A 7,953-nucleotide genomic window follows, 5' to 3' on the forward strand; every position below is an offset into this window, starting at 1 on the left:
GTATTCAGCTGCACTGAGGCTTTGCAATAATTATTTCATTTTAAAATCAGACAGTTCTATATTCAGAAATAATTCACCTTTGAACTGAATCACTATTTAGCGTTCCTGGAACACTGAACAAAACGCTGAGCACAGTGCAGAAAGTTTCAGTGCATCACAAGATGACGTTACAGTTCAGAAGGCTGTTTGCAGTCGTGATGGGGGATAGTATTGCTATAGCTTTAAGTTATTGGCATGATGTCAGGCTATCAAAATGTACCTTAATTACTAGAACTGTGGGGGTGGGAGGAGAGGAGGAAGATAGTGAATTCAACAGTTTTGCCTAGAGACTGCACAGGCAAGGCTGCTATGCACTCATACTGCTTTTTCAGGTATTGTGGCAATAAGGCACAGGCCCCTCCTGAACTAAGGGAGGTAAACTGAATATCCTTTCTTCTACATAGCGCTCCCCTTCTCTGTAGCATGGTCCAAATCCTAGATTCATTCCTTAAGTTTTGAAACAGAATCATCATGCGTTATATTACTATTGGAATCTTTATACTGACTTGTATTTTTAATGAGAATTCATAAAACTTGTACATTGGCATTGATCTAAGATTTGTAGAATAAACCCTACTGAATTCTGAAGTCAAGTCTTCTCTAGTGCTTAGGCTGTGTATTTTCTGATGTTCTGTTAAACCCCAGTCTATTCAGGCCTAAATTGAAATAGAACAGTGCATAGCACTGGCTCAGCCACCCCCTCGTGCTGGCAGAGCATATCAGGAGCAAAACAGTTGTAATACATTTCCTCTTAAATTGTTTCATTTTCAGAGGTTGAGAACTTCTGCCTCATGAGGAGTCTACACCATTATTCTCTACAGCTGTGCCCGTTACTGATCACAAAAAGCAGGCAAGGCTCCATGGATTAATATTCTGCTTGTTCCTTATATCAATGTAGCAGCTGTTGTTCCAGGAATGCTCACAGGCTGCTTTGTCAGCCATTCGCATCCAAGCTTTCCTCATAGCAGAGGATAACTTGAAGCAGATATTAACACAAGTCTGGCTTAGCTTATCTGCAGCCCGTAAATTTAAGCAATGAAAATACTTGGAAACACCACAAAAATACTGCACTTTTCCTCTCAACAAGAACTCTGCAACAGCCAAGGGAAGGAAGTGAAATTGTTTCCCTGGAGCCATTCCTACGAGTGGCTGCCTGCATGCTCAGAGCAGCTCTCTAGACGGTGACCTTCAACTTCCCAGCGAGGCAAAGCACCGTGCAACTTACTTCCTCCCACCCCCTTGCAATAAGGTGCTTTTACAGCTGCATTGTCCCATATTTATACTGTAACTACATCCTTACAGCTTCTATCCTGAGGTACTGTTATTAGCTAGAAAGCACACCTTATCCTTTGCCAGATCTCTCAAACAGCACTTCATCCAGAAAGTCACTTCTGCAAGCAGCAGAGGTGACAGCAAGAAAGTCTGAGTTTCCCGTTACCTCTCCTGTCTCTCTCAAGGTAAAACCTTACTCAAATGTCCCACTACCCGCAGGCAGCATGTGAAGGGGCTTTGGAGCCCAGTCTGAAGCACAGTTTCAGAGGTGAGACAGTTCTTAACCTGATTCCAGGCTCTAACCACACAGTAAAATATAGTGATTGATAGAAACAGAACACAGCAACTTCAGTTTTTGACAGCAGTCAGACATCAGAGGATCTACAGAGGTGTTTGTCCATAAACTCTAACAAATAATGGCAGACATGCTCCTGCAGTAGAGGTTAAAAAGCTGGGGAACCTTTAGGTTGTCTATTTCCTCCATCTTTTTCAAGACACTGCATTTCCCTCAGCTACCTCTGAACACATCACTTCCAGAAAATAGCCCTCGTATGAAACACTGCAAAGGCAAATCACCATTCTCCTTGCTAACAACCTAAACAGAAAATACCATGTCAAGGCTCCCTTGGGCTCTCATCTGCTGCAGAAGGGCCAAACACGTCAGCAGCAGGGCAGACAGACAGCACAGTGCTCACAAAGCACCCAGAGCCCTCCCTGCCATGGACCAGGGCTGTAGAGCCAATGCAGCAGGCACCCTGCAGGCAGTCAGAGCTCAAATGTGTACAGAGGCTCTTACCTTTGCACCCCTTCAAATGACACAAGGCAGGTTTAGGATGATGACTGAACTGCACAGTGTCATGGTAAGGCAGTGATGTGAAAGACAGAAGAACACAGCTGAGGCTGAAGCTCTTTGCTGGCATCCTCCCAGCCCACATGTCCTTAGCTGCTACCTTTCTCACACAACAACCATCCCCATCCCCTCCAAAAACCACACAGGGCCAACTGCACCCACAGCTACGCATTTCAATCCTTAAACAGCAAGGGAAAGTGTCCTGCCTTTAGCAATGCTCATTGTCTTTTCTGCCCTATGACTACCAGTCCACACCAGTTTGACAGGTTTCTGACCACAGATTTCAGAGATGAGAGCATTTCGAGGCTATAGCTTCTGCTAACACAAGATCCAAATACACTCCATCACTCCAGGAACTAGCCAGATATCAGCAGGTTTCACGTGAAGGAGCTGCTCCTCAGCATTGCACAAGGAGTGGTGCCTCGGGATTTGCATCCTCACTGCAGCATGAAGCACAGCATGTTTCCTTCCTCCTGCCCCAGGCTACAACTCCAGCTGACTGGAGTAGCCAGATAAGGGAGAGCTGATAACAGTTTCATTGCACACATGGCACATCCTGTGATCAGAATTGACAACTCTGACACCGCAGTCCACAGTACACACTTTCCACTGGGGACTCCTCCCATTTCTACCTTTGCCCAACTTCTGCTGATAATAAATTACGGAAATTAGCACCAAGTTGTAAAGTCACGTGCTCTGTAACTGACAACCCCCGGGCCTGGGCACAGCCAAGCCACAGTCCCCTGCCTGCCACATATGCAGGCACCATGCTCTCCTCCCCTTGCAGTCACGAGCTGATCATCCAGTGAGCCAGCAGCAGATGAGGAGGGATGGTGCCATCAGGTTGACTGTGTGCACAAGGTGTGCACGCAGCAGGGGCAAAGATTTGCTGTTTAGTTCTACCAACGCACGTCACAGCTGGTGAGCACCAAGCACCCTGCTTTGCAAGAATGGAGCATACACAGCATGGCACTGTGAGAAATGCACTTTCTTTACAGCACTGTAGCATGGGCATCTGGACATGAGACAAAGCAGGCACCCTCCAACACTTCACACAGAGTAGATGTCCACACGTGTCTTGAATACTTCCTTAGAAGGAGACTCCACAACCTCTCTGGGCAGCTTGTTCCAGTGCTCTGTCACCCCTACTGTTAAGAAAGTTCTTCTGCATGTTAGTATAGAACTTCCTGTGTTCAAGTTTCAGGCCAACTTATCTCAACAAAAGCAAACACACCACAGTCCAAAGACTAACACAGGAATTACTACTACATTTTGTAATAGCCATTCTTAGGTGATTGGCACTGCTTTACACCAACACACTGGAGTGATGGAACAAGAACCAACTGTGAGAGCTGGGATCCAAGCCTTAAACAAATGCCTGTTCAGCTCTAAGTATGGGGACATCACTATTTAGCAACGCAAGAGTCATTTTTCCACAAGGAATCCCTACAGACACAATCCTTCTCTCCTGTATCTCACACTCTTTATCTCAACGTGCAAAGTCTGGAGGAGATGCAGAAGAGGCAGCCAGCTTCTTTGCAGCCTTCCTGGAAGGAAGGGTGACCCATGGAACAGCACAGCCTTCATACGGGTCAGTGGCCAATTGTGTTTGGAGACCTGCCAGATACACCCCTCTCACTGAGCAAAGCTACTTCTCAGCAAGTCTACCACAGGATGCCATTTGAGTGCAAAACCAAGCCCCCTGGCCTGCAGCTGTTTGCTGTACACAAACAATGACACAGGCTTATGAAGCACTGGCCTACATTCAGAAATAGCACACTTCCAGGGAGGCAGGCAGGCACGCAAGTAGGAGGGGTGAGTGATGCTCATCTGACACACAGCCCCTGCCTGCATTTCCACAGATGCTGCAGGGTACAGCGTGAGCACTGCAGCACTGGCACTTGTGTGTGCAGCTCCTGCTTCCAAGGATCTGCAGCACGCATGGGCAAAGATGCTGTAGCACATACCAGCCCCTCAAGCAGCCTGTCAGCAGCTTGGATATGGCTTCTGCAAGGGAGGTTTGGAGGTACGGTGCTCACCCAGGCACAAGGGCTGCAGATTGCCCTGCTGCTCCAAGAAACCTTCGCCCACTCCAGCATCAGATATGACTGTCTCAGCAGCAGTAAACCTGATTGTGAACAGGCAGCCTTTCACTAGATAAAGTAGTGATTGTGAAGCTGCCGCTCATTACAATACAGTGGTTGGTTTTCCAACAGCTTGTTCCTCTCCAAGGCTAAAATGGAAATCACAGGACAAGAGGAGCATCATGCCTCGTGCCTCTAACCAAGACTGTCCAATGCTCTTCCCACATGAAACATCATGGAAACAAGGAATAGAGCTCACAGCACTGAGCAGAAGCAGCATGCAGTTTTGCTTCCATCCTAGTCAGATTCCCATCAAATCCTAATAGAGACGGCATAACACAGAAACTGTGTTCAAACACTGATGTTTTCTGCTCTCTCCCTGCCCCAGTTCAGAGCACATCCCTCACCAGCACACCGCAGTACTCCAACATGGACAGCAGCTGCTCAGCCTGGGGACACAGCATGCCAGGAACACCACCCTGCTGCCCTGGTATTTGTGCTGCCGCCCAAATTGAAGTTCATTATTGCTCTCTCCCAAACATGCCTCCTTTTTCACTACGGGACGTTGATCTATTTGAAATCAGACTTTGATGCTAGGATCAGACGCCTTTCAGGCACACAGTGCTTCACTACACAGCTCAGCTATGAGATCTGGCACTTAATGAACCTACAGGAGCATTTTACTCCCACCAGGAATGAACTCTTAATGCAAATCTCCCAGGTGTTAGACACGCAGTAGATCAGTCAGTTCCTTAGTATCAGTCGCTTGTTCAATATCTGCCCCATTTATTGCTCAGGGCTCACTAATGCAGGCAGGGCTGGGCAGTCACAGCCCTGTGGAATTCTCAGCAGCAGGAAGTACTGCTAGAGTCTGTCTGTGGTTGATTGTTCTAAAAGATCAGCCTAAAACAAAGGTCAGGGCCCCCAACCACAAGGTCTCAGCACTCAGCCCCATTTCTGCTTTCTCATCCCAGCACTAACAGGGCAATTCCTGTCTCAGTGTGTTCTGCGCAGCAGCACCAGGACGTAGAGTAGCTGAAATAACTCACTTTCAACCCCTCCCCCCCCCCCCCCCCCCAAATAACCTGGATAAATATTTCACATTGCTCTCAGTCACAGCAACTCTGCTCTATTTAAAAAGACTGTGCATAAGGGAGGCCTCCAGGCAGCGACAGAGGACCGATGGCACTGCAATCAGACAGCTGCACTGTTGTGAGCTGCAGACACTGGGCCCCATGCAGCTCTCCCACTGCCTGGCACAGTTTGTAACAAAGAATTTCAGCACCTGACTCCCACAGGATCCAGCACAACTACATTATATTCAGGTTCTTCAGAAGCCCCAAGGGCAGCCCTCCTTCGGATTGCACCTGGCAGGATTTGATGTCCAAAGGGGCAGCACAGGACCCAAATCACACACACTCAGTCTGTTCAGCTAAGTTGGAATCCACATCTACCAAACAATAGTGTGAGGGGAAAAAAAAAAAAAAACCAAAAGACATTGCAAAATATTTTAGATATGCCATTTCTCAAGCTTGCCATCAGCTATTCAGTATACTTATGCAATCAAGAGGGAGGTAGCAGTAAAGAGCTCTTCAGCTGTCTGTAATCAGCACCCTACTTTTTTTTTTTTTTAAATAGACTATTACCAAATTCAACCCCTAATTGGATGATTTCTCCCAAATGCAGACTGTTATTTTTATTTTGCATTACATGCAAGATGGGATCTAACTAATTGAAAACTTCAGTGGATCTAGGTCACTGCCAGAGGTTTGTTTTACAGCAAAATGCCTCAGAGGGAATGGCTAAGGGTTTGTTTTATTATTATTATTATTTTAAATCTTCACTTACTTCCAAATCATACCTCAGGCTACCCAACAGCAGACAAAGGGGATGAGATGAGGAGGAGGAATACCGACCAAGGCAAACGCCTTGTCAAACAGAGCTCTTTCTCAGCCTCATGGAAGATGGCTCCTCTGCAGGATTTATGTCACCCCTCACAGGCTAATTGTGAGATGGGTGAGAAGTCTCAAGAAGAGCAAGTGTTTGTTTAGCTTCTACTTGCAATGCGAGGATCTAAATGTGCTTAGGGGAATTGCCAAAGCCACAATGCTTAAAACCTTGTTTCAGGGGAACAGACATCCATTTCAGCTCTTCCCACAGAAGGAACTGCGGTGAAAGTGCCACTGCTGCACCAAGCATCTCTTAGAACCACCTTCAGGCTTATTATTAGCATTATATGCTTTACAGAGGAACTGCCAAGGCAGATCTTTAACTTTGCAGTATTTCTGTGCATGCTTGGAACCACTCCAACACACAATAAGATCAACCATCGGACTCCGTACATTCAATTATGTTGTTTTTTTCCCTGATTTATCTGCATGTAATAATAGCAGGAACAAGTGTCTGCACAAAGTTCAAACCAATTTCCTTATTGAACACCTTGCACAACTGCTTATCCAGGAGGCATTTAACAATATATTTGGTCCAATTATGGGACTGACATAGAAGCATTTTCAGGTACCTCAGCATTAGCTGGAAAATCAATTTTCTTTTTGACATTTCTTTATCAATGGGGACAGCAGCTATGATGTTTCACAGAAACCAGGAGATACTGTATCTTAAAAGACTAGAAATCACATGAAAAGTGCTTTGCTTCCATTTGAGACCAAGAATTTTTCAGAGCTCCTTTATCAAAAGCAAATCACTTACACCTTAAGTACCAGAAAGGCATCCGGCTGTTTCATGAATCAGCCAATATTAGGCATCTAACAACTTTCACACACAGTACTGTACAACAGATTAAAAAGACTAATGTTTAAAGGAAATGTTGGCTGTCCAGGCAAGAAACCCCAACCTCCAAGAACCTTCTCTCTGCAGGATACCTCCAACTAGACACAAGAATAGACATTAATACCATGAGTTACATAGTAAAATATTAGCTTTTTATTTCTCAAGACCCTGATTTAATGTCCCATGTCCAGCAGAAAAGCATAGGAAAGAAAGGATATATATTAGAATTATCCAACTAATAGTAGTCAGTTAGCTCCAGTCCCATGGGCACCTGGCAGAACACAGCACCAAATCCATTCATGCTGTCAGTTAATGTTTCTAAACATTTCTTTTTCAGCACCCTGACTTCAATGGGTGTTTTGTACCAATGCTTTCCACATTATTAGACCTTCAAAGGATAAGATACCCAATATCTTAAATGGTTAAACACAAAATTGCTTGTAGGCAGTAGAGCCACTGGCCCATCAAAATTATCAGCAAGTAAAACCAAATCACAATTATTAATTCCCAAGCCTCCAAGTGCTTTCTCATCTACAACCAAATAATAGCAGCTAAAGTATAAAACGCAACGTTGACTTTTGTTTGCTTTTTTAATGACTGACCAACCTATATAGCTTGCATGCCTCTCCCACTGTTCAGTCATTACCTCATGACTGGGTTGCTGCACATGCCATGAGCCATGCCTCTGTAACACACATTTCCCTGGGACATGCAGCCATATCCACCAGCTACTGCACAGCTTAAACAACAGAGCCACTATTCCAGTGCCTCCTGGCCCACTCTGTCCACCAAGGTTTCTGCTTTTCAGTTTCCTTTCAGTGCTGCCTTGTCTGAAAAAATCCTGTGGCTTTGCCTAAAGCTCCATCTTCTGGAGTCTTGGAACTTTGTTGAAAGAGAAAACAGTACTAATTAAAAAGT

The sequence above is a fragment of the Tympanuchus pallidicinctus genome, unplaced genomic scaffold (assembly GCF_026119805.1).
Source record: "Tympanuchus pallidicinctus isolate F22 unplaced genomic scaffold, pur_lepc_1.0 scaffold3, whole genome shotgun sequence".
NCBI lineage: Eukaryota > Metazoa > Chordata > Aves > Galliformes > Phasianidae > Tympanuchus > Tympanuchus pallidicinctus.